Below are 27,140 nucleotides of genomic sequence, written 5' to 3' on the forward strand. Positions count from 1 at the left end.
ATGAATTTATTTTTCATGTTTGGTTTACATTTTCCCCATCACTTCAGTTCCTAATTTGTGATAGAATTTCTAGCAACACAGTATCAGAGACATAGGTGTTTCTTGAGTGAGTTTCTACCAGCAGCACCGTGTGACACGCTAAAACCTCACCGACAGGCCATTTATGCTTTGGACATGAGCTATTTGTGAATAGCACCACTTCTTCGTGTTTTCAGCATCAAATGAAGGAATTCATGAGAAGTTGTCCTTTTCCAGAGCATATTTCATCGCCTGGCTAATTCAAGCTTTCCTTACAGACTTCCCTTGGAGAGCCACGATGCCCATGTTACAAGGACTGTCGTGGGTGTGCTAAGTACAGATGCTGGAGATTCAGTGAGTCAGTCAGCTAATCTACCCAGCAGAGCCAGTCTGAATCCTCAGCTGGAAAAAGAAGAATCTATGTGAACCCAATGTGCTAAAAGGATCTCTATTTCTAATATCTGGAGTAATTTGTTTCAACATTGTAGAGAGCTGGTTACACAATTTTCTTTTTTCTTTCTCCCCTCTCCCCATCCCCATGCTTGAAACCCACAGAGGGGGGTTTTCTCAGAATCACAATGTGCACTGGGTTCTTTTCTTTGTTGTTTACTCTGCCCTCTGTATCCTGAAAGAGTTCCCTGAAAACTGAGAGGCTAAGACTAAGTAAATTGAAAAAAAAAGAAAAAGAAAAAGGCTCTAAGGAGCTGGCAAGGAGGATACGTGGCACCTGTATCAGCTTCAGAATGAAACTGAGGAAACACCAGCTGCCTAGTGGCTTCAGCATCACGAACTCTTCTAGTCCACAAATTTAGTCCCATACAATCGGGCTGCTCCCCTAGGAAGCGGGTGGAGGATAAGTGAAGGGAGATTTACAACCTTGTGACAAATGATTTGGATGAGGGTGAGAGAACAGGGAGGGACAGGGAGAAAGACACTACATCACCTCCTCCTCGGGGCACAGGATTGAAGCGCCCTGGAGAAGCTGATGTGTGAAGACCAGCAACAACATTTCTCAACACATTTCTTCATTTATAGTGTTGAGGCACACACATTATTCACAAAAATGAATCCAGTGCCAAATTTAACCTTTGAAGAGAAACAATTGAGTTTTTTACATTTTTTTTTTAATTTGAGAAGGAAATTTTTCAATCAAATATTATTCTGTTTGCTACAGATCACTTTTACTGTCGAAAGAAATGGGTAACAGCTGCATTTACTTACTGCAGGGAATGAACCAAGCTGAGAACCATAAACAGATGCCTAAATTTAGGGAGGTAGAGGAAGTAACTTGGTGTTCATTAAAAAAAAGATCAAACAAGATTGCTCACAGACTGGGTGTGTGGAAATGTAACGAACAACTAATTTTCTAATATAGTTTGTAAAAATTTTCTGGAAAAGTTTCAGGTGGCTTTCTCTAAAGTAGGCAACTGAAAAATGTAACCAATGAAAATGATTCTGCAAACATGGGACTTAGAACTTGTTTTTAAATTATGCTGCGATAAAGAAGCTGCTATTTTGATCATCAGTGCGCTCAGAAGGGTAAGTGGTTGCCTCCTATAAACTTGATTTGCTTTCTTAGCAACTGTTTAATTATTTTAATCTCCTTCCATGATACCATTAAAAATAATTCTTACATATATAAGTCATATAGATTTATAAGTATAATATTTTAAAGAATTAAAAAAAAGTCATGTCCCCACCATACAGGTTAGATACCCCTTGAACATATTACCCTCTTACCCTAAACTTACCCCAGAAATAACCACCATCCTGCATCATTAAATTAATCAGCCCTGGCCTTTCTCTATAGTTTTATCACCTCTGTCCATGTCCCTAACCTTCTCTTCTTCACCCTTTATGTTTTATGTATTCTGCGGTCACTCACTTCTTTCACTCCTGGTGTATTTTTGAGATTTCCCATGTTGACGCATGTAATTGAAGTTAAGTCAGTTTCATCACTGTGTTTCTTCCATTATACAAATATAATTTAAGTTACTCAGGTTATCAGAGATAAGCATTTGGCTTATTTCCAGGTTTTTAGTTAACAAACCCTGCTACTGTGAAGATTCTTTCCACCCCTCCTGGTGTCCATGTGCAAGGGTCCTTCTAAGGAATATATGTAGGAGCTGAATTGCTAGATGCAAGAGTACAAGTTTCTAGGCAATGACAAACTTTTCTAAGATAATCCTATCAGTTTCTATTTTCACCAACAAAAGGTGAACATCTCTGTTGTTTCGTATCTGTGTAAACACCTGATATTATTTGGCTTTTAATTTTGCCAACTTGGTAGATATGAAATGATTTTACTTTGCATTTATATGACTATTGAGGTAGGGCATCTTCATACTTATAGAGGCCAGAATAGACAGCCCAGGAAACAGACCTACACGTAGGAGGAAACATGATTTATGATGGAATAAGCAATGCAGTGATGTGACCGACAAGGGATTAATTTCCAAAATATGCAAGCAACTCACTATCAAATATCAAAGAAACAAATAACCCAATCAAAAATGGGCAGAAGATCTAAGTAGACATTTCTCAAAGAAAACATCCAGATAGCCAACAGACTCGTGAAAAATGCTCAACATCGCTAATTATTTGAGAAATGAAAATCAAAACAACAATGAGGTATCACCTCACACCAGTCAGAATGGCCTTCATTAAAAAGTCTACAAATAATAAATGCTGGAGAGGGTGTGGAGAAAAGGGAACCTTCCTACACTGCTGGTAGGAATGTGAATTGGTGCAGCCACTATGGAGGACAGTATGGAGCTTTCTTAAAAAAACTAAAAATAGAGTTATTGTATGATCCAGCAATCCCACTCCTGGGCATAGATCCAGAGGGAAGTCTAATTCAAAATGATACATGTTCATAGCAACAGTTTTCACAATAGCTAAGACATGGAAGCAACCTACATGTCCACCAAAAGATGATTGGATAAAGAAGCTGTGGAATATATACACAATGGAATACTACTCAGCCCTAAAAAGAAAAGAAATCATGTCATTGGCAGCAACATGGACGGACCTAGAGATTATTATCCTAAGTGAAGTCAGTCAGTCAGAGAAAGATCATATGCTATCACTTATATGTGGAATCTAAAAAAATGACACAAATGAACATATTTACAAAACAGAAAGAGACTCACAGACATAGAAAACAAATGTCTGGTTATAAGGGGGAGGAAAAAACTTGGAGTTTGGGATTAGCAGATACAAACTACTAGGTACAGAATAGATAAACAACAAGGTCCTACTGTACAGCACAGTGAACTATATTCAATATCTTGTATTAACCAAAAATGTAATAAGAATATGAAAAAGGACATATATATATATAAAAACTGAATCACTATGCTGTACACCAGAAACTAATACAACATTTTAAATGTTATATTCACTTTCAGAAAAGAAATGGGGAAAAAAAAAGAATGGACATTGCAAATTAGTGAGGCAAAGAAAGGCTGCAACAATTGATTCTCTTTGTGGGATAAACAAACAAACAAACAAATAAAAGTGGATTTCTACCTCACATGCACAAAATCTCAGTTTCAAGTGGATTAAAGAGATAAATATAAGGAAAAACATAAAACTTTTAAAGATAATTTAGGAGAGTACCTTTTTTTTATTATAGCCAAAGGATTTCTTTAACAAGACACCAAGCATCCATACTATCAGAAAAATCTTGATAAATTCAACTACATTAAAAATCAAGTACATCCTTGACTCACCGTTCTACACCGGCCACTGCATCGTAAATCCACTTTCCACATATGTGTAAGTTTGTTTCTAGCCTCTCTCCTCAGTTCTGTTTGTCTACTTGTCTTTCCTGCACCAACATCAAACAGTTTTAATTGCAATAGATTTATCGTGGTTCTGATAAGGAAGGTCCCACAGCTTTTTCTTCTTTAAGAGTGGTGATTCACTGCCCTTTGTCTTTCATTTAAATGTTAAAATCAACTTGCCATGTTTCCACAAAAAGAACCCTATTGGAACTTTTATTGGAATTGCTTTGAATCTGAAGATCAGTTTGGAGAAAGATGAAATCTTTATCATATGGAATTTCCATCCAAGAACACAATATATTTATCCATTTATTTCAGCCTTCTCTTATGCCTCTTAACAATAGTTTACAGTTTTTACCTTAAAAATCCTAAGTCCTTTAAATTTGTTATCACTTTTATAAAGATATGTATTTTTTTGAATTATATTTTGTAGCTGACTGGGATGTTGTAGAGAAATTCAAGTAACTTTCTATATTGATTTTATTTTAAGCAACTTTTCTAAACTCTTATTCATTCTAAGACTAGAATCTTATGGATTTTATTTATTTATTGAATGAATATTAAATGTCTTCTCTGTTCCAGGCACCATTCAAGACCCCAGGGGAATAAGTAATGAATAATTAAAAAAAAACAGCTGAAATGAAGTTTATACTCTCCTAGGGACAGAAAGACAATAAACAAATAAAATGTACAGCTGTTAGATGGCAAGAAATGCTTTGGAGAAAGTGAAGAAAGGGAGGTGGGGAATGCTAAACGAAAATGGAAGGGAAAAGGATGTAATTTTTAAATTGGATAGTCAGAGAAGGCCCCCCTGAGGGACATTTTTGCAAGGATCTGAAGGAGTCACACAGAGAATCTTAGGCAGGGGGAACCGCAAGTGCAAAGGCCCTGGGGTCTGAGTGTGACTGGTTTATTTGAGGGACACCAAGAGGGCAGTGAAGCTGAACAGAACACAAAGTGATGAGGTCAGAGGCAAGACCCAGGACCAGACAGTGCAGGGCCTCATAGACTGTCGGAGTCACTTCACCCTTTATAATTTGGGTATTTGCTAATATCTTTTTCTTATCATTCTGCTTAGTCTGAGATAAACAGTGGAATGTTAAAGAACAGTGATAGAAAAAGAAACAGAAAAAGCACACCCTTGCTTTATTCTAGATCTAAAAGGGAATGTTTTCAGTATGTCACCACTAATTATGGTATTGCCTGCAGGCTATTCTGGAGACCCTTTATTTGTATAAGAAAATTTTCTCCCCAGTCCTGGCTTACTAAGAAATTTTTTTTCATGACTGGGTATTGAACTGTGGGGTTTTTTGCATATGATAATATGATCGTCTACTAAAGTGTAAATTAATTTTCTAATATTAAACCAACTTGGATGAATCCCACTTGCCAGTGATGCTTAAGAAATGCACACATATACTCACCCACACACACTGCTAGATTTAAGTGGTTTGGGATCATGCATTTAAATGCATGATTGAGATTGATCTGTAATACATATGTATGACTGTTAGCATAACTGACACCATCTTGGGCTCATACATTTCCTCCTGTGTTTCTACTGACCCTACCCAGGACTGTACTCTGTGGTAAATCGCTTCTCTGTCGTCAAGGGCTTTGTAGTTAATACATGTTGTTTAATAATCATTAGGACCAGGTGGCCTCTGTGCTCTATTAGTCCTCACACAGTGATGAAGACCTTCAGTAATGTATTACCAGTGCCCATGAGGCTAGTTGCTCACTCATAAATCTTAACCAAGAAGTGCATTCCTATCTCCAAGCACGTAGCCCAATACCCTAGGTTAACTATAAAATTGTTCCAATGGCCCCTCGGCGATGCAGAGTGCAGCTGTAAATGCTTCCAGATCCTTGCCCGCCCCATCCCAGCCTGTGAATGTTACCCTATAATAAACTGATCCATTGATGACATGGAGTTGCCTGCCTCGGTTTTCAGTCTCAAGATGCCTTCTCAGTTTGGTGAGCACTTTTCTTTCCCTTGGTCCTCCAACAACATGTTTCCTGTACTGTTTGGAGATTTTGTGTAAAGGATGTGATAATCTCACTGACTGGGGAATGTTCCTTTCTCCTCATCCTCTACCAGTGTTTTTGCTAGACGTCTAGTGGACTTCTTGAATGGTTGGTAGAACTTGCCAATGGAACTACTTGAGATTGGAATTTTTCTTCATGAAAAAGTTTATGGAAGACTTGTAAATATTATTTCCATTTTTAAATTATACTGTTTAGATCTTTCCTTGTCAGGTTGTAAGAATTATGCTGATGTTATAAGAAGATTTTGGAAGTTTTCCACCTCTTTCATATTCCAAAACAATTTCCATGTCTTTGGGGGATATCTGTTTCCTAAATTTCCAGACTAAGTAACATTTTGTGTATGAAAAGGGGTATGAGTAGGGTTTAATTTTTTGGACAATCTTCTCTATCTTATGTAACTGATTTTAGATTTTCTATTTTTATGGGGTCCATTTTTAGTAGTTTCTATTTTACTTATTTACCCATTTAATTCAGTTTTTAGAATGTGTTTTCATAACATTAAGCCTAATATATCTAATGATGTTTGTTTCTTTTGTGTATGTGGTTATACCACCATTTTTATTTCTTACTTTATGCATTTTTTAATTTAGCTTTTGAACATGTTAACTGATAGCCTATCTTACTTTTGTAAGTCACCAGAGCTTTGACTTGTTAATTTTTTAATTTTTTCAAGTATTTTATTAATTTCTCATTTATTTACTAATTTCTTTCTGTTGTTTTAAGTTTATTTTATTCTTTTTTTTTAAATTTTTGAATTGGCTCTATCATTCATTTGCTCATTTTCATTTATTCTTGTTTGTCAAAATAATTTTTTAGGACTATGAACTTTTCCTTAACCACTTTAGAATTACCTCATTATCCCGTATCTTCAGATGTGTATAGTTCTGATGTGGGTTTGATTTCCTTTTTTATCTGAGTTTTATATTAACTTTCAGACCATAGGGATTATTGTATTAGTATTTTTCTTTGTTGTTTGTATTTTTTGTTGTTTTGTTTTATTGCAATCTAATTGAAGAATGTTCTCTGTGCTCTCTCCATCTTTGGGAATCAATTATGATTTTCTTTGTAGCAAAATTAATGGTCAAGTTCTGCAATGGTTTCATAGCTAGGTTTTTAGTATCTTTTTTTTTTTTTTTTTTTTTTTGATGAGTTGATTGGTCATGAGCTGCAGGAGACTGTTGCATTTCCATCTATTTTTCCTTGTAGTTCTGGTGGTTTTCAACTTACACTTTATGTGATGCTATGTTAATTGGTACATACATATTCTTCATTGTGGATCACAATGTTTATCACCATAAAATTCCCTCTATTGACTCATTTAATTCATTTGCTCTGAATTCAGATTTGACTAATATAAATGTGACAATCCTTGCTTTCTTTTTGTCTGTGTTTGCTGGGGTTGCCTTCGTTCTTCCTTTTATTGTCAGCCTTTCTGAATGCTGTGTCACTCTTTTCTTAAAGCGATGGACTTGCTTAATATACGTAACAGATATTAGAGATGAAATAAACCACAAGTATGTTTTAGCTATTAAAAGAGCAGGCTGAATTCTTGAGAAAATGTTCTAGTTCCAATTTCCTCCTTGTAAGGAATAAAGTAAAATGGCTCAGAGCCACCAAAAGATACTTCCAATGCCCAAGAGGGACAGAGAAGCAAGAGGTTACATGGTTTTCCCACAAAGAGATATGGAGGAAACTCACTTCATGATTGTGTATTTGTTTTTTTTTTTTGAGAAAAATTAATTATCCTATTTCTTTAAATTACTGCAGAGTAGAAAATGAATTGTCAAGACCAATTTTAACTAGTGGGATTATACCAGCACTCTGAGTTAAGTTAGTCTGCTTATGGTCTCTCCTTGCTTAAAAATATTTTGAAGATGACAAACCAAACTCTTAGAGAATCTGTTGAAATTATGTTATTTAACTTCTATTCTCTACCTGTTTCCATCCTTGAGCCAGTATTTTTCTTTAAAAAAAAATCATCATCACCATCATCATAATTATATTCTATGAAGGCCCTTCATTTATTCATTTAAAAATATATATTGAGCTGTGAGCTATCAGATGCTGTATACAAACTCATGATCTCATTGAACCTGCACACATTTGTGGGACATTAGCAAACCAACTTATGAGTGAGGCTACTGAGGCTCAGAGATCCGAAAAATGTTACAGACCATGAGTTCATGCAGTTTATAAACATTAGAGCCATGACTTGAACACAAGTCCATCCAGCTCCAAATCCTTTCCTTTTTTAACACACCTGATGTCCTCCCTGTACACACAGAAATACATAAAAAATATCAACACTCTAGACTGTAATTTGAGATTTTATAAACTTCTGTTGATATAAAAAAGACCTATATGAATAAAATGGTACTAAATGGTACTTAGAGAGACCATGAGTATCCATTTTTCTGACATCACATCAGTACTACCCTTAATAGTACCCTAAACATTGCATGAACTCTGACCCATCAGATCTTACAAAATAAGTAAATTAACTTACATATTACTAAATAATTAAACTATGTAATAGACTATTGATGATTTTGTTGCCTAAAAAAAGCATGTTTCACTATACTCTGCTCAGTGGTATAAAATGTGTATTGATGGCTCTTTTCCAACAGGACTAGGGCGTGTCATTGTCTACATTTCCTATGACCTACTTCAGATGGTACTTACATATTGCAGACTATGTAATATTGGTCATGGTTCACAGCTGGAGACCACTGATCGCAGTATGATACGATTAGCTTGGGCTACTATAACAAAACAGCACAGACTGAGTGGCTTAGAACAACAGAAATACACTTTCTCACAGCTGGGGAGGCTGAAGTCCAAGATCAGGGTGCCAGCATGGTTGGGTTCTGGTGAGAGTTCTCCTCTTGGCTTGCAGATGACCATCTTCTCACTATGTTCTCACATGACAGAGACACAGAGAGAGAGAGAGAGAGAAAAAGAAGGGGGCTCTGGTGTCTCATTTTACAAGGGTGCTAATCACATTATGAGGGTCCCACCCTCCAAAACTTGTCTAAACTTAATTATCTCTTGAAGGTCCCATCTCCAAATACCATCACATTGAGCGGTTAGAATTTCAACATATGGGTGAAGGGGGACACAACTAGGTCCATAGCTACTGATTAACAAGAATTAGCACTCTTTTCCTTCCTTTGTCTGGTGCAATTCCTCAAAACTGGGTAATAGTCCTCCTTTTTTAAGGTCATCATATTTGACATCCATATTTGCTGTGTACTTTGTTATTAAACAGTCTCTTGCTTCCCTGTAGCTTTTATCTTTCTATTACCTATTATCTTTTTTTCTGTAAATAGCAACCTGATTCTCCCTTGGAAAATCAATTTATTCATTCACAGAGAATGTGGTGTGGATTGGCCTGACCTTACTTTGGCTCCAGAGTTTGATACTTGACCCAGGTATAAACCAGTCAGTATATTCTATCCCTCTCCTCATACTGATTATATTAGAGCTTGGCATGGACTAAATTCAGGTCAATGAATTCATGCCCATTTGTGCAGAGGGGATGTCCGTGAGAGATGAACAATCAATTTCTTATATTCCTTAAGTCTGCCTGAATTGGGTGTCTGCAAACTGAAACTGAAGGGCTCCAATTAAAACTGTCCACCACTTAGCTATACATTCCCCAAGGTCGAGAATGCCATCATTGTTCCCTTCCTTAAATCAATTCTTAACATAGAAAGTACACAGCAAAACTTACATGGCTGATTTTTAAAAGCACACTTTTTCCATTAAATTCCAGCTTTTTTTTTTTTTTAAAGAAGCAAGAAAATGCCACATAAGCAGAGCTATGCTTTACCAAAAATATAAACAATTTCCCTTTGGGCCCTCAAAATTTGTGGGAAAGGGCAAAATGTTCACTCAAAAAAGCTAATACCATGAATTTGTTCACAAAAGCATCTGTACAAGTTTGTCTTGGTGTCAGGACACAATCTGTCCAACCTGCTACTACATCTGCAACTAAAACTGCATTGATTTCAGCAAAAAGTCATTTATCTGCCAAAGGGATACCTTGGATCTCAAATGAGTCTCTTCTAAACAGTATATAATTGAATCATCACTTTATAAACAATCCATTTTGCCAATCTCTATTTTTAAATCAGAGAGCTTAATTCACTTACAAGTAAAGCTATTATGGATAAGAAGGAACTTACTTCTGTGATTTTCCCATTTTTTTTTCTATATACCTTATATTTTTTTGCCCCTCATATCCTACATTACTGTCTTCTTTTGTGTTAAGTGATTCTTTTTGGTACTGAAACATTTTTAATTCCCTTTTCATTTCCTTTTGTGAATATTTTATAGCTATTTTCTTTGTGGTTACCATGGGGATTACATTTAACATCCTAAAGATACAACACTTTATTTGAATTTCTACTACCTTAAGTTCAGTAACTCACAAAAAGTCTGCTCCTTTTAGTTCCATCCCTAACTCTTCAGTTGTTGATGTCACAAAACTACATCTTTATATACTGTGTCTAAAACCATAAACTAATTGTTTCTTAATGAATCAGCCTGTTAAATTATGTAAGAAACAAAATGTGAAGTTACAAAACAAAGTTACAATAATATTAGTTTTTATAATTGCCCAAGTATTTACCTTTACTGCACTCTTTATTTCTTTATACAAACCCAAGTTAGTCTAGTATCCTTTCATTTCACCATGTAGGACTCCTTTGAGCATTTCTGGCACCAGGTCTGGTGGTAACAAACTCCTTCAGCTTATGCTTATCCAGGAAGGTGTTGATTTCTCCCTCACTTTTGAAGCACAGTTTTGCCCAGATACATGATTCTTGCTGGAGAGTTGTTTTTTTCTTTTAGCCCTATAAATATATCAGCTCATTGCTTTTTGGCCTCCAGAGTTTCTGAGGAGAAATCTGCCCATTGTCTTACTGAGGATTTCTTTTATGTGAAGAATCATTTCTCTCTTGTTGCTTTTAACAATCTCTATTTGGCTTTGGCTTTGACAGTTTGATTATCATTTGTTTTTCTGTGGGTCTCTGAGCTCATCTTAGTTGGAGTTTGTTGAGATTCTCAGATGCTCATATTCATGTATTTTATGAAATTTAAGAAATTTTCAGCCATTATTTCTTCAAATATTCTCTCTGCCTCTTTCCTTTCTAGGACTCCCAAGATGCATATGTTGGTTATGGGTCCACTTGCTGGTGTCCCATAGGTTCTGTTCACTTTTCTTTGATCATTTTTCTTTCTGTTCTTCAGACTTGATAATTTCCATTGTTTTGTCTTCAAGTTCTCTGATTCTTCAGCCAGTTCAAATCTGCCTGTGAATTTCTTTAATGAATTTTTAAATTTTCAGTTATTGTACTCCAGCTCCAGAATTTCTTTTTGGATTCTTCTTAGGTTTTTATCCCTTTATTGATATTTCCATTTTATTCATACATTGTTTTTCTTTACTTTCTCCATGCCTTCCTAGTCTGTGCCTTTACCTGTGCATGGATAGTGACTTTCTTATTTTCTCTATATGTACAAGTGTTTTTGAAAGTCTTCAACATCTGTCTGGACTCCAATAGGGTGAAAAGAGAAAAATGAAAGGTGGGAAGGGAATGTGTTGGCCCCTTAAATCCCCTGAAAGTCATTTCAGCCTGAGGGAAAGGGGCTTGCAACAATGGGGGGAGATGCAACAATGGCCGCCCACCTTTGTGACCACACCTCTAAGATCAGAAACAGCAATCAGTGATAAGAGCACAGGTCTTTGATATTTGGAGGATGGGGTCTTATCTTCCACTCTGGCTTCCCAAAATGACATGCAAGCTGTTCCAGGAGCACATGTACAGCTGCCTGCCACAGCTTGGCTGTTGGAAAATGGGTAACTGCTGCCAAGCTAAGCCTTCAATAGACTCTAGAGTTCCCAGATGGTTACATCAGACATACTCTGCCAGTGCTGTTGTTGTCTGGGTGGGGACAAAGTTTCCTGATGCCTCCTACTCCATCATCTTCCCAGAATCTTACCCCCAGAGGGTATCTTTTAATGCAAGATAATAGACAGATATAATTAGGACTAACAGTGGACATAGAATGTAAAATTTAAACATAAGATTATCTTATTTTAAACATTCATTCCGAAGCATGCACAAACTCCCAGTCAGCAGTCTTCGCCAGTGAGTCAGAAGTGGTCATGGGTCCGTTCAACTTAGACACAATTGAGTCGTTTTGTTTAGTAGATTTTTTTTTTTTAAATAATTGGAGGTCAGCAGTAAACTGAGTTATATAACTTTACTGTTAAACATTAGGGTAATCCAATAGAAGCTGCAGCAGTGGAGATTTTAATAAAATAAACATTCACTGCAGTTGTGGCCTCTTCAGTACTGTGGTTTATCAAGTAAGCCTGGCATGTGTACTTATGCCAATATTCAGCATGCAGGCTCTAACCTGGGGGAAGGCATGTCTTGCTCAATGTCCTAAGGGACCGCTTTCTATGGAAAAACAGTTGAAAACCTTACAGATGGAGCTCCCTTCTCTGTACAAGAAATGAGAGTAAGGGCAGGAGGCTAATACATGAATCTATGTAATCAGAGACCAGCCCAGGTGCTGATCTTAGCCCCCTGTCCTACAGTCAAGGACAGTACAGAGACATTGCCTTCTCTTCTGAATGCTCCCAGAATGTGTTCTCACATCTGATCACACAGCTTTTTGTACAATTGGCCCTCATTAGAAAGACAGCCTCCCACAGGCCACTAAGTTATTTTGTGGCTCTTAATTAGTAGAAATCAAGAATACCTAAGTTTGAGGTACTAGTACAGGGATTCTCAATTTATGATCCAACTGGGTTCCCAGTACTTAAAAGAAATAGTCGGTTGTTGAAATTGCTTTTCCTATAGGTACAAAGTGATACATGCAGGTGAGATTACGGACAGCCTAAAAGGGCTTATTAACCAATATGTTACTCTCCCAACTGTAGAATTCAACGCAGTCCCCTAACACTATTTCCTTGAGAAAATATGACAAGATGGCCAAACGTCAGATAATGCAGGACCAGCTTCCAATGCACAAGGCTCCCTGAGACCCACCTTCTATGACCTGGTGTAGGAAGCTGGGGGTGGTTGGGAGCTTTGGGGAAGGTGAGAATTAGGGTGAAAGAAGAGTAGGGGCTGGTATTTGGATAGAGAAAAAGAACTAAAGGGGCTTGGGGACCCAAGTCGTATGACAATCCCAGGTAACTACTTAATTCTCAGGCCTATTCCCTAATTTTCCCTTTTCTTTTACTCCACAATTTTCACTTCTTGGGACTTGGCAGAAAGCCTTACTGTTACCCACAACACAGACACTGTGAGACCAGAAGGAAGAAAGGAAGTCCTTCAGGCAAGAGCTAAGTGGACATCTTTGTGCCACTCACATTTTCAAAAAGAGACAAAAATTGGTACAAACAAACTTTAGAAAAATGGCCAAAGCTGAACTTACACTTTATTATGACTTAGTCTTTCCATTCTTAGGTATATACCCAACCAAAACACATCTATGTATTCATCAAAAGAATGTAGTGGAATGCTCACGAAAGCACTGTTATAAATAAAGATTAGAAACTTCCCGAATGCTCCTACAGAGTAGAATGGATATACAAACTGTGCTCTGGTCATATGATGGAATACTCTGTGGCAGAAAGAATAAACAACACTCAACATAATGGATGAATCCCACAAAAATAATGTTGAGTGAAAGAAACCAAGCACAAAGGATTATATACTGTGTGAGCCCATTTACATTAAATGTCAAAGCAATGAAAACTGATGGATATGATTAGAGGCGGGGAGTTGTGATAACTGGAAAGGGGTCCAAGGGATGTCCTGTTAATGTTGTTTCTTGTTCTGGATACTGATTACATGAGTGGCTCAGTTTGGAAATATTCCTCTCACTGTATCCTTATTAAATGCGCACTTTTCTCTGTATATTTCAATCAAAGTGTGTGTGTCTTGTCTTGTTTTGTTTTTACAGCGTACAAACCACAAGCATTGTTTTACACATCTGGTTGGTCTAACTCATTTCCAGGGAAACCAGACTCCTCTTGCCTCTGAGTGACTAATCATTTGTCCCTTGATCACTTAAGTTGGCCTGATTTTCAACCTGATCATTCAGTTAAACACCCAGAATCAGTAGCTTTGACACTTGCCTCCTGTACAATTCCCAGAGCAGCTCTTTCCTTCCCAAACATGGTGTCATCTTCACCATACCTCCCCCACCGTGTGGATTTCTTGCCGCTGGGGAGGTAGGAACACCTGTCACCTCGAGAACAGGTTAACCCACAAAGGAACATGCTTCCTGCATCCTCCACCCTCTGCTCTGAACGTACACACTGAGCGCCAACACCTGCCTGCCCAACCTCTCCATGTGGGTCTGCTGTGTCTACCCCAGGACGGGTCCACCCCTACCTGTTGTGCTGCTGCCCCAGGCCCTTACAGATGAGACCAGAGCCTCAAAACCTCTCCCTGTCCTCGTGGCCGACACAATAAAGCAAAAATAATGACAAATTCTGTATCCAATCACATGTTGCCCCACAGCTCAGCATTCAGCATTTATAAATGTGCTGATCTATTATCAGATACTAATCTGGTTCTTTTCCACATAAAGAGAAATATCACAATAAATTCAATGAGCTCCCATGAGAACTGCCCACATCCAAAAGCTTTTTGTTTCTGTGTAGACTGCACAATGCCCTGTTTGACAAACTAGCTGTGCTAAGCAGTGGCTGAGCAACCGAACTGAGACTCAGGGAAGCCTGGATTTGGCTTATGATGAATATGAAATAGGATATAACTTAATTCCTAGAGAGTTCTGAGCCTTTCCCCAACTCAAGAGGTAATATTTTCCAGGGGAAAAAAAAAAAACAAAGCGCCTTGTACATTATATACCACTCCTTTGCTGCCTGTCATGTATGTGAAGAACCAGGACTATATCCTGGCTGAAAAAAAGGGGTGCTCAGGATTTTGAAATAATTACAAATGAACAAGGGCAGTCACTTTATGCAAATAGAGGTGGGTCTATAAATGTCTTCATCGCGCATCTAGTTCCGGAAGTTCCTTTTAGCACTTAGATCTTGCCCAGAAACTGGTTTAGAAGCTGGGTAGTGGAAGCCCAGAGTTAGAAGATAGGAGATCAATAATGTTTTACTTAAATGTAGACTTCACTTTATTTTTACTATCCTTCTTTAAAGGTTGAATCACATGAGGAATTTTCCTTCAACACAGTTCATATAAATATACTCACATAAAGAGAGCAAGGGATTCATTTTAAAAATGGGAGCTTTGTTTAGACATCAGTTAGTGCTGACACAGCGAGGCACCCATTAGTGAAGCAGCTACAGACAATCAGATCCACGCCCAAACCCGCCAGCTCCAATGCTTCTCCTCCCATCCTTCTATTCCTTCACTGAGGACTTCTTAGTCTGCCCTCCTCTTGATTTAAATAACCTTTGCTTAAAGCCAGCAAAGCAAATGCTTTAGTTTTCTACAGAAAGAGGACACACCATGTGTTCCTTGGGGGACGGAGCAGAGGGTAGCTGGAGAGGGACCCCAGGTGAAGGGGAGGATGCTGATGACACATTTTGCTACCTGTGCACTTTTTCCCCTGAGGATTAGCTGACAGGACCTACCTGGTCCTCAACCTCTTCACCCCTCAATGAAGTGCTTTTTAAAGATAATTAATTAATTAATTAATATTGATGTATAGTTGATTTCCAATGTTGTATTAGTTTCAAGTGTACAGCAAAGTGATTCAGTTATATATATATATATTTATATATATGTTCAGTTATATTTTTATATATATATACATATATTTCAGATTCCTTTCCATAATAGGTTATTACAAGGTATTGAATATAGTTCCCTGTGCTATACAAGAGGTCCGTGTTGTTTATTTTTATATATAGTAGTGTGTACCTGTTAATCCCAAACTCCTAATTTATCCCTCCCCAATCCCTTTCCTCTTTGGTAACCATTTGTTTTCTATGTCTGTGAGTCTATTTCTGTTCTGTAAATAAGTTCATTTGTGTCATTTTTTTTTTAGATTCCACATGTAAGTGATATCTTACTGGTTTTTCTCTGTCTGACTGACTTCCCTGGATGGTCTCTAGGTCCATCCATGTTGCTGCAAATGGCATTATTTCATTTTTTCTTATGGCTGACAGAAGTGCTTTTAATCGATGGATCCCAGTAGGTTCAGCCTGGCCTTGATCTTGAACAATTCTGATCTTGGAGAAGCAAGATTTCAGCACCTCTAGTCCAATTCCACAAAGTCCTGTGTGATCTGCCTGCATGCGGGCCCTCCCCTCGCCTCTCTGATCTCATCTCCTACTACTTACCCACCTGATGGCTCCCACAAGCCACACAAGCCTCCCTGCTTTCCTCTCCAGCCTCAGGGCCTTTGCACCTGCTGTTCCCTCTGCTTCCTTCCTCTGGGCTGCTCCTCCTCCAGGGTATTTGTAACTTGTTTTCATCTGTCTTCTCCTCTTTGTCTTTATCCAGTTGTCACCGTAGTGATGTCTTCCCTGACCACCCCATCTAAGATCACAACCTCTTCCAAAGTTTACTGTTCCCCTTCTTGCTTCATTTTTCTTTAAATTATCATGTTTATAAATATATATCATGTTTATATATCATGTTTATATATATATCATGTTTATATATTTTCCTTACCTTTTTGCCCTCTATTTCTTATTTTCCTGCTACATGAGAATAGGAATCTTTGTCTTTTTTTGTTTGTTCTTGGCACTTAGTAGTGTGCCTGTCATTCAATAACCAGTTGTTGAATGAATGCACGATTTAGTTAAACAGGCCTGATAAACTGGCTTTTGCCTTACTGGTTAGGCCTGCATTTTGCTTTGGCAACTTTCCTTCAATATCAGCACCTTTAGGTCTAGTCCTGTTCCCTTGAGATTTGGATCCTGACCCTGAACTCCTACCTAGGTTTGTCTTCCATTGTCTCCAAACAGAATTTTCCCTAATTCCAACATCCTGATCTTCTGAGCATCTCTATTCCTAAACATTCCCATCATTGCAGTGTACTTGCACATAGGATCCTTGATCCCCTGATTTTCATTTAGTCAGAAAATCATTTTTCACTGTCTTGTATATGGACTGAGAATTTTGTAGTATCATAGGGACAAGAAGACGAAGAGGACAGACTCCTCAGATATCTGGGTGTTCTTACTGCCTTAACATCCTCTTCTGTCTCTCAGCTTGGATGTTTAGTTCTTCCTCAACAAGTCTCTTCATCTTTATAGATGAGGATCTAGTTCAAGATTTGCAAATATTAACTACCATATATAAAAACAGATAAAATCCAAATTTCTTCTTTATAGCACAGGGAACTATATTCAGTATCTTGTAATAACCTTTAATGAAAAAGAATATGAAAATAAATATTTGCATATGTATGACTGGGACATTACACTGTATATCAGAAATTGAAACATTGTAACTGACTTTAAAATTAAAAAAATAAAGATGAGGGTCTATTTTCAGGCCCAAAGTCTTTGCGTGTGCCCCACCCCACTGTTAACTAATAAACCATGCCTCAGAGATTCTGAAGCTCGAGGCCAGCCTTGTATATCGTATCCTGCAAAAAGATACAAGAACACCCAAGCATTGATTTTCTAGTTACTGACATTTTTCCTTGGATTTTTTTTCAGAAATATTGACCACTTCGGAAAAAAAAAAAAAAAGCAAATTAAAAATATTTTACTTAGCAAACCACTCTTTCCTTTTTCTTCTCCTTAAAGGACTTTCTTCATTTAGCAACTTAGGCAATATCAAGCTTATTCAAGCAGCCAAGGGCTTAGTTCTTACAGATCTGAAACTCCCCTCTCTGGCTTAGACATGGGAAAATGTGGCCCTTCTTAGGCTCCCCTGTTTTGTTTGTGCAAGTTACTGTCCTGATGGTTTTGATATTCATCAGATATTTTAATTACTGAAAGTCATTACTTTCTACAAAGAGCTCCACTCAGAAAAGCATCATGAGATACACTCTACCTCGTGAGAAATCAGCAGCTGCTCTGAAAAACAAAGCCTAATCCAATGTTAAGGTCATGTAACAGCCCATCTGATAGCTGGCGAAACCCATTCTTTATCTGGTTATTGCTAACTCCATTAGTGTCTCCAGTTCACAAGCCCTCTACAGCCAAGCACATTAATTGAATGCAAAAGTCAGCAACTTCTCTTTGCTTAATTTTCCTAGCAAGAATGTTGAAAGGGGAAAATACCTTGTGCTTCAACATTACCTGTAAGCTATCCAAGCGCATCTATCGGTCCAATGGTTAATTTTTCAATCATAGTTTTCATTCATGCTCCAGTATCACCATTCCAAGTTCAGTTCACAGACCTAGAAGAAATGTATCCAAGACTTTTTCATCTCTCCTCTCACAATCTGCCCACTACACATGAGCACAATTTTTTTTAACAACCACATTATAACCAGACTTTCAGATTCTCTTCACATTATTCCCTGCGTCTTTTCCATGGCTCCTCATTTGTGCTCCCACAGCTCTTTTTTTTTTTTTTTTTTTTAATAAAGATACTGGGGATTGAACCCAGGACCTCATGCTTGCTAGGCATGCGCTCTACCACTGAGTTATACCCTCCCCCACTCATCGCTCTTCATAGACTGTGAAGTCTTTAGTGTTGAGGCATCATCTTATTCGGGACCTAACTCAGTGCTTGATGCATCGCAGGTGCTCCATGGAATCACTCACTCTCTAAATATTTATTGAGTCCTTGCCTGAGAGTGGGCACTATTCTAAGTGTTGACAATGCAGTGATGGAAAAAGTAGACATAATATCCACTTTCACAGGGATTTATAGCTTAGGGAGAATTAAAATGACAACCATTCTAAGGCTAGGGAACTGTATTGAATATACGCATTATGAAAAAGAATATGAAACCAAATGTATGTATGTATAGGTATGACTGAAATATTATGCTGTACACCAGAAACTGACACATTGTAAACTGACTATACTTCCATTAAAAAAAATAAAGAAACAAGGATTTCTTTAGCTTCATTGTATTTCCTGTGCCTTGTATGATCTTTACTAACCCCACAGAGTAACTTATTTTATATGAAGTTGTTAATTTCCTAAACTATTAATTAATGCATAATTATACAGTAATAAGTTAAATATCAAGAAAGAAAATTATCATAGTGGTCTGATGCCTAAAGCTTATCTTCCTTTTTTTTTTTTTAAGCAAAGGAGGAGGACTGAAGCAGGGATAGAGAAATATAGTCAATGTGCAAGTATTAAGGTGCATGTGTGGGTGGGTAAGTGTGTTTCTCTGAGGCACTTGGAGGGATGCAAGAGAAAGAGCAAAGAGGAATAAATCAGAGGCCAAGAGACACAATGTTAAAAAAGACAGGGTGCTGAGTAGTGGTTTAGGTCGCAATCTGCTGTTACATTTTTGGACGGTTTTCCTGACAGTTCCAGAAATCACAGGTTTTGTGTCCAATATCCTGCAACATTACTGAGTTTTCTAGCAGCTGGCTGGATTCTTCCAGGAACTGTTTAGGTCTGCAATTGCTTTGTTGAGCAAGCTGAACAAAAGGCAGTCACTCAGTTCTACTGAAAATGAGGACAGCATCAATGGATGTAGAAAAAGAGAGGAATGAGACAATTCTTGGTGGTACTTCGGATTCATTGCAGTTGACTGTAAAAATGTCTGTGGGATTGTCCCTTAGGAACGAGGTACATTATAAACTGCTTGGCATTGTTAATCTTCATAGCATATGTTCTTTAATTCAAAGGAGCAATTTACTTTTACCATTTATCTCATCTAAAAACATCCCAGTGTCATTATTAAAATCACACTGTTATAAAGGTTGGGATAAAGCATGTGGGCAGATGGCAGTTTATAAATGCCAAACTATAATCAGGCTTAGAGGCGTACGAACCAAGCAACCTGCTGACATTTGCAGGCACGGTGGGGAGGCTTGAGCCCCAGTTCCTCAGAAAAGCTTTCTCTTGCACAAATTGGAAGTCTCTCAGAATACAGCCAGCTCCTCTGCTCCTGGTGACTGTTAATGAGAACTCTGAATTAAGAAGCAGCCAGAACCTCTTTGCTCTCCTTTCATGAACCCTACAGTCCTTCCCCTTTGGTCAGATCTCCTCCCAGCATTGGTAGCAATTCCTGACCGACGTCCCAGTTTAGACTCCTCCAAGAAATCCAAACACTAGGTCCTCTGTCATCCTTCCAAGTCTGTTTCATCCCACAGTTGAGATTTCTTTGCTGTAGACACAATTTCTTTGACCACAAGGGATCAGAAAATGCAAGTGTGGTATGGAGAGGGATAACCATAGATATAAAAATAGGAATATTTCAAAATGAAATAAATAGGAGACCAAAGAAGTGATGTCAAATGAGAAAAAAATGAGTGTTATGACTGTTTGAGTCCTTAAGGGGTGACAAGTTCTGTACTAAACATTTTACATCTATGGTCGCATTTGATCCTCAAACCCACTACCTATGAGGTAGGTTTTATTATTATTTCCACTGTGCAACTATGAAAAGACATCCAGAGAAGTCAAACAACTTCAGGATTTATACTTAGTAAGTGAAGGACTGGGGACATGAATCCAGCTCTAAATGAAACCAAAGATTTGACTTTTAACATTTTTGAGTATTACTCTCATTAATTCTAGAATCAGTGATATTTCAATAATTATAAAAATAGAGGCAAGAATGTCTTAGGTGCTCGTATGGTACTTATTAACCCCAGAATGGTGCCCTAATAAGAAAGATTGTTATTTTCAAAAGCTTTATTGAAAAGGGACCACTGACTTCAGTCTACTCCACATTTCCACTTTGAAGACTTCGGCGGGTCCGTAGCAGAGAGGCCACACCACATGCCTGCTGCGCTCTGCACCTCTCTCCTGGGCTCACCTGAATCTGGAGGAGACAAGCCTGCCCAAAGGAACTCAGTGTCTCCAGCTAAGTAACTCTTTTAAAGATGCGTCGTCTAGAAAGTGGTGTCATTACACACCTCTGTGTCAAGATCCATCAGGAGGCTGTGTTAGAAGGGATTTATCACTAAAATAGAGTTCAGATCCCCAAATGAGAAATATCTAAATAAATGAGAACAAAACAATTTAAAATCGACCATTCACTGAATATGTATTATGTGACAAAAGTGCTAAGAACTTTATACACAGCTGATTCTGTTCTCATTAAATCGCTAAGATCTGTTTTATCGTCCCCGTTTGACAGATAAGAAAATTGGGTCTCGAAGAGGTTAAACAATTTGCCCCAGATTCTTATAGTCACAGAGGTCAGAGCCTAGACTGAAACCCAGACCTATGTAGCTAAAAAGTCTGACTCTTAACCTTGATCCTACACCACCTCTCACTCACAAGCCTGCTCCGACAGACTTTTGTGAGCGGTAGGAAAGGAGATTCGATAGAGAACCACCAGCTGGACACATCATGAATATGCATGTGGGGATATGTAGAACATGTGAGAATTGTTTATTGTATGTGTCAAAGCAATACACAAAAATAAAGGACTAAAATCTGTTCTCCAGGCAAAACAGAGGACCAGGAAATAACTTAGCATTGGCTGCGTCATCTAACTCCTGGATAACTTTGGAAAGTAATTCATCTGTTTCTTTAATTTACAATTAGGGAGAATATTTGACATCAACTGTCCTCATAGAAATGTCTTAAGAAAAGCTAAGCTTTACAAAAAAAAAAAACCCTGCTCTTTATTTTATTGATTTTTCTATTTTTTTTTCGGTCTTTATTTTATTTATTTCCTCCCTGATCTTTATTTCCTTCCTTCTGCTGACTTTGGGCTTTTTTCCTGTATTTCTAATTCCTTCAGCTGGTAAACTTATTTGAGATTGTTGTTGTTTTTCTGAGGTAAGCCTGTATTGCTATAAACTTCTCTCTTAAAACTGCTTTTGCTGCAACTCATAAATTTTGGAAGGTTATGTTTCTGTTTTTATTTGTCTTGAGGTATTTTCTGATTTCCAGTTTGATTTCTTCATTGACTTACTGGCTCTATAGTAGCCAGATGCTTAGTTTCCACGTGTTTTTGCTTTTCCTGCTTTTCTTCCTATAATTTATTTCTAGTTTCACATCATCAGGAAAAAAATGCTTGATATAATTTTTTTCCTCTTAAATTTGTTGAGACTTTGTGGCACAGCATGTTATCCATCCTGGAGAACTTCTATGTGCCTTTGAAATGAATGTGTCTTCTGCTGTTTTCTGGTGCAATGTCTTGTAGTTATCTTTAAGTCCAATTGATCTAATGTGTCATTTAAGACCACTGTTTCTTTATTGATTTTGATCTTGATCTCCTCTCAGGAATTACTGAGTTTTATTTGCTAATATTTTATTTTGGATTTTGAAGTTTCTTAATAAATGAGATTGTTCTATAGATTTCCTTGTTTGTGACCTTTGTCATTCCTTTGGTATAAATGTTTTACTTGCTTAATGAAATTCACTTAGGGGCTTTCTTTTTTTTTTTTTTTTCTGTAATCTGAAACAATTTAAATAACACTGGAATTATATTGTCTCTTAAGATTTTATAGAATTCCCCTGGGAAAACATCTGAAGAAATGATAGCAATCTTTGGACTACTTTGTTCTGTTTCTTCTTTGGAAATCTATCTGCCCAGTTTTTAAAAATGTTTTGGTTGAGTTTTAGTAAGTTCTATTTTTCAAGATATATTCTTATGTTATCCAGATTTCCAAAGGTATTTGTATAGAGTTAAACAAACAAAGAAGAAAAAAAAACCCTCATGATTCTTTTTATTTTCTCTTTTTCTGTGAATGTACCTTAACATTTATGGTTTGAAAATTTTATAAGCTCATTTCTATGAACTGAAACATAAAATTATTTCTATTTTTATATTGACTTTTTGCAAGAAAAATTTCCAGTAAAATATTAAGCTCCTGGGCTTTATTTAATTCTTGCCACAACACTCTGCATGATAGATTTATTCAGATAGAAATTCTATCCTCTTATGAATATTAAAGTCTACTTTAACTGGATTTAAATGAAATTCTTTCCTGGAAGGACATGTTATTGATTATGTACTGAGTATTTTAACTGTTCAAATAAGGTCATAAGCTCTTTACAATCCCTCCAGAGAGTGCATACTTTAACAGTATGAAAATTGCCCTTCTGTGTCAAAGAATTAGTTCAATTAATACCAGTCTTCAATTAAATAAGAAATTTTACTTTGAGAACCAGCTAGTGGTCATTTTTGGTTGTTTATCCCATATTATTTGCTTTTTGCTTAGTATTTGTTTTTTCAAATGAATCCAGCAAGCTGCCAGCCTGTTCCTCATGTTAATCTTTTCAAGCATTTGAGATGTTGCCAGAGCATTTCCTGCCATTACAAAATCATTCTGTAACCAGGAAGGAAGGAAGAAGGGAAGGAGGAAAAAGAAAGAGGGGTGGGGAGAGAGAGAGAAGAATGAAAAAACCAACTACAGCTCCTACAAAATCCCTTCTGTTCATATTTTTTGTTACTGTTTCTTTCCTTATTTTTCCATCCCAGTAATATTTGTTAAGAATGTGATAATACATTTTAAAGACTATTATATCTTTTTCTTTTTAATATTTTGTTTCTTTTGTTTTGTTTTCTATTTTCTTTTTTAATTGAAGTATAGTCAGTTTATAATGTGTCAATTTCTGGTGTACAGCATAGTGTTTCAGTCATATGTATGCATACATACATTTGTTTTCATATTCTTTTTCATTATAGATTACTACAAGATATTGAATATAGTTCCTTGTGCTATACAGAAGAAATATTATATCTTATATCACCTTATAATAATAATAACTTTTCATAAAGTCTTCAATTTTAATTTAGGAATCTTAAAAGCAAAAAATGATAGATGTCTACAGCAGCAAAAGTGACAGAGGTGCCCTTTGAAATAACCAGGAATACCAATATCTTTCGTGCACTGGCCTGAGTCACGTCAGCTGTTTCCTGAACACACTGATCAGGGATACAAAGCAATGACAGGAATTGTTATTGACTTTCTCAGTGAACTTTTCAAGCTGAAGGTCATTTTGTGGAAGATGCAGAAATCATGAAAGGTCAGCAATTATTTTAGCTTCATGGTTAGATTATCTGTGATCTTGTTTAAGTTGATCATGGCGATTGTTTTCTTTATTATCCAATCAAAGCAAGAAAGAAAATGCCCCATAACCAATAGAAGCAGATGAACTATTTTCCAAACCCTCTTTTGGAGGAACAGATTGAAAAGAAACTAATGGAGAAATAAATGAGACTAAATACAACCTGTAATTTGTAGCTAATAGATGCCCTGGCTTCAGCCCTGATGGCGAAACTAGTGAGTTTCCTCATTAGATTTAACCCCCAAATTTTATATCTTGCCCACCAAACCATGAAGAGTTGAGAGTGTAGGAAATAAATAATGAAAAAAAAAAAAGATTTGTTTTTAGAGTTTTTTTCTTTTTTGCTTTTAAATATCAGTAGTTAGATAACCATACTTAAATATTGACCACTCTTTGGCATGCATAAAAGGAAAATATTATATTTAAATATCCATTTCACCCTCTGAACTATGTCTTTTTTATGGATAATCCTTTCCCTTCATTTTTAGGAGTTTGGGGATTTGCTCCAAAATTTACATTAATATAGGTTTTAAATTAATAAATAATTCACAGTATTTTTAATCATTTGTATCTCTTTGTGAGAATCTGATAAAAATCTTTTGTTTACAGATGACCATTATTCAATAATGGCAAAAATAGAAGTTATTTTCCCAAGAGGTTTATGATTAATTTCATGAGTGTTTGCAGCCTCCTTCCTTTTGTCTCAGTAACCTCATCCATAAAATAGAAACATTTGGATGAATAAATTTTGGAGATAATTCTGTTTCTAAAATATCTTTCATACATTGAAATAGTTTAAATAGACTATTTTTTTCTTCTTTAACTTGGTAGCCTACTTTAATTGAAGCAAGCTTTCCTTTCAACATTTATGATATTTCACTACCAACTTTTTCTGTAGTTATATTCCCACATTCTATTTTATTTTTAATTGAGATGTAATTGACATATAACTTTATATTAGTTGCAAGTGTACAGCATAATGATTTGATAGATGTGTATACTGCAAAATGATCACCACAGTAAGTTTAGCTGTGATCCATCACCACATATAGTTACAATTTTTTTCCTTGTGATAAGAATTTTTAAGCGTGACTCTCTTAGCAACTTTTCAAATGTACAATACCTATTATTATCCATAGTCCCTCATTTTAAATGATATTATATACTCTGATCTCTTTGGCCACAGAGGATAATTCCTTTTGATAATCCATAAATTGGCCAAACCATTGATAAATTTTGATTACCCAAAGTGTCTCTCTCTTTATCCACTGAGGCCAAGTTTACTCACTCAGTTCTGACATTTATCAGAGAAGAGACATCTGTGCTTCAGACAGTCCGGAGAGCATTGGAAGTGATAACAAAGATGTGGAAATGGCTGCCCTGTAAACAGACAACAGCATTTAGGAATCAGTCTGGAAAGATGATTTACTGAATAGTTAAATTTGATCATTTATTATAAGTTAAAAAATCTAAAGTTGACATTCACAGGAAGATGACACAAGAGGTGAGCACAACGATTCAGTAATAATAGTGTGATACCGAGAGGAAACCTCATTGCACTGGGTTAACTGCATGGAGCGCACCCCTATCTAGTTCCCTTTTCCACAGCCAAAGCCCTCAAGGATCAAGCCAGTTACATTAGAAGCAGGTCCAAGAAGAAAGTCAAAAAAAGAAAGTGTAGGGAAACTGAAAAGAAGAAATACATTACCCAACTGAGATGAACACTTTACCTGCAAAATGTGGCAAAACACTGTAGTCTGTCCCCCTATATTTGCTCTCCCTCTATTTCATAGTAATTGAAATAAATTACCAACAGGGAAACCTTTTTTTTTCCCCTGGGCAAATGGTTTTGGAAGTTGAAACTAGGTTTCAAAGCCTTCCTTGCTGTTTGGCGTAGTCATGTGACTACATTCTGAGATGAGATGTGAATGGAAGTTTTCTCTGGCAGCTTCTCTACTCCTCCCTGTGAACAAGTTCAGGCACACCAGCTGCCCCTTGTCTCCTCCTCCTTTCTACTGCCTGGAACACAGATGTGATGGCTGTATCATGAGGATATGGGTACACACAAGGCAGGGAGCCTGGTGAGCTGGGAAAGGATGGATCACCGTGGATTAGTGCCGCCACATCAACCCCACATCGTGCACTTCTGGGCTTTACGTGAAAGAAATAAAATTTTACCTTGTTTAAGCCATTGGTATTCCGGGACTCTGTAACATGGTGAAACCCAATTCTAACAAATTTGGATGGCAAGCCAAAATATAATAGAATTTTGTAAAAGGTTTTGTGTAGGACAGATCCAAAAATGGGCTCTGACAGTGATGGGAAAGTTCTAATATGTTCCTGTTTGCAGGGCTGAAAGCCAGATCTCAGTTGTCATCCTGCAAAACCATCCCTGTGGTCTTAATTGAGGACATAATATTGTTCTGGATGATCATAGATCTGACTTATACATTAATTCCTATCAACTTCTGGGTACTTTATGCAAAACATCCTAATAATTAAGACTAAAGCCCCAGAACTATGAAAATATCTGTAAGTAATTATAATCAAGCCTTCCCCGCACTTAACTCAGAAAAATGTCTCTTTTCCAGTTGATCCTATTTATGAATACAACACCTGTGAAAGTCTGCTTCTGGAAAAGGACGGGGCTAAAAATTTGACTAACGTGTTTCTATTGATTAAACCATTTTAACTCAGCATCACGCTGACCGAATGTTATCAGTAGAAGTTCTGCTGTAGTCTCAGGGGTAAATATGCAGAAGGTAATGGAATTTTCCACCACTTCTGTGTCAGTTTGGATCTGTCCAGCTCTTACTGCTGTCATTGTTTGTCATTTCCTAAATATATCAGAGATCTCCATCTTTTATATTGATTTCCTCTGTTCACCTGAGGAATTTTGACAAAAACAAAAACAGTCTATATAAACACTTAAAGGTGCTCTTCCTCGAGCCCCCTATTTTTATCTCTCAGGTTGACAGAAAAAGGAAGCTTCCTTGAATATATCAGGATATCCTTTCCTCTCCTAGTTTCTTGTTCTTGCATGTGGAAGGCAGCTTCCTAGCTTAGTGCTTGTTGCGTGTATACATCCCACTTCGTTCACTGACATCCTTTTAAGCAACACCAACTCGCATCTTGCTTTGCAGTCACTAACTAC

General features: G+C 37.0%; 1 long non-coding RNA gene across 6 annotated transcripts in view; it reads right to left on the minus strand.

Annotated features, from left to right (window-relative positions):
• LOC116660539 overlaps nucleotides 1–26,130 on the minus strand; it is a 98,829-nt gene extending 72,699 nt beyond the window's left edge. For 5 of the 6 annotated variants that reach the window (XR_004316133.1, XR_004316134.1, XR_004316131.1 and 2 more), the window contains exons 1-3: nucleotides 25,717–26,130; nucleotides 25,275–25,366; nucleotides 18,121–18,221 (exon numbers count right to left, since the gene is read on the minus strand). This is a non-coding gene — a long non-coding RNA (uncharacterized LOC116660539). Of the gene's footprint in view, nucleotides 1–10,168; nucleotides 11,872–18,120; nucleotides 18,222–25,274; nucleotides 25,367–25,716 lie in introns of those variants that run through there. The other variant, XR_004316135.1, reaches the window with a different exon arrangement.
• Nucleotides 26,131–27,140: the final 1,010 nt, after the last annotated feature.

Source organism: Camelus ferus, chromosome 29 (assembly GCF_009834535.1).
Source record: "Camelus ferus isolate YT-003-E chromosome 29, BCGSAC_Cfer_1.0, whole genome shotgun sequence".
NCBI classification, from domain to species: Eukaryota; Metazoa; Chordata; class Mammalia; order Artiodactyla; family Camelidae; genus Camelus; species Camelus ferus.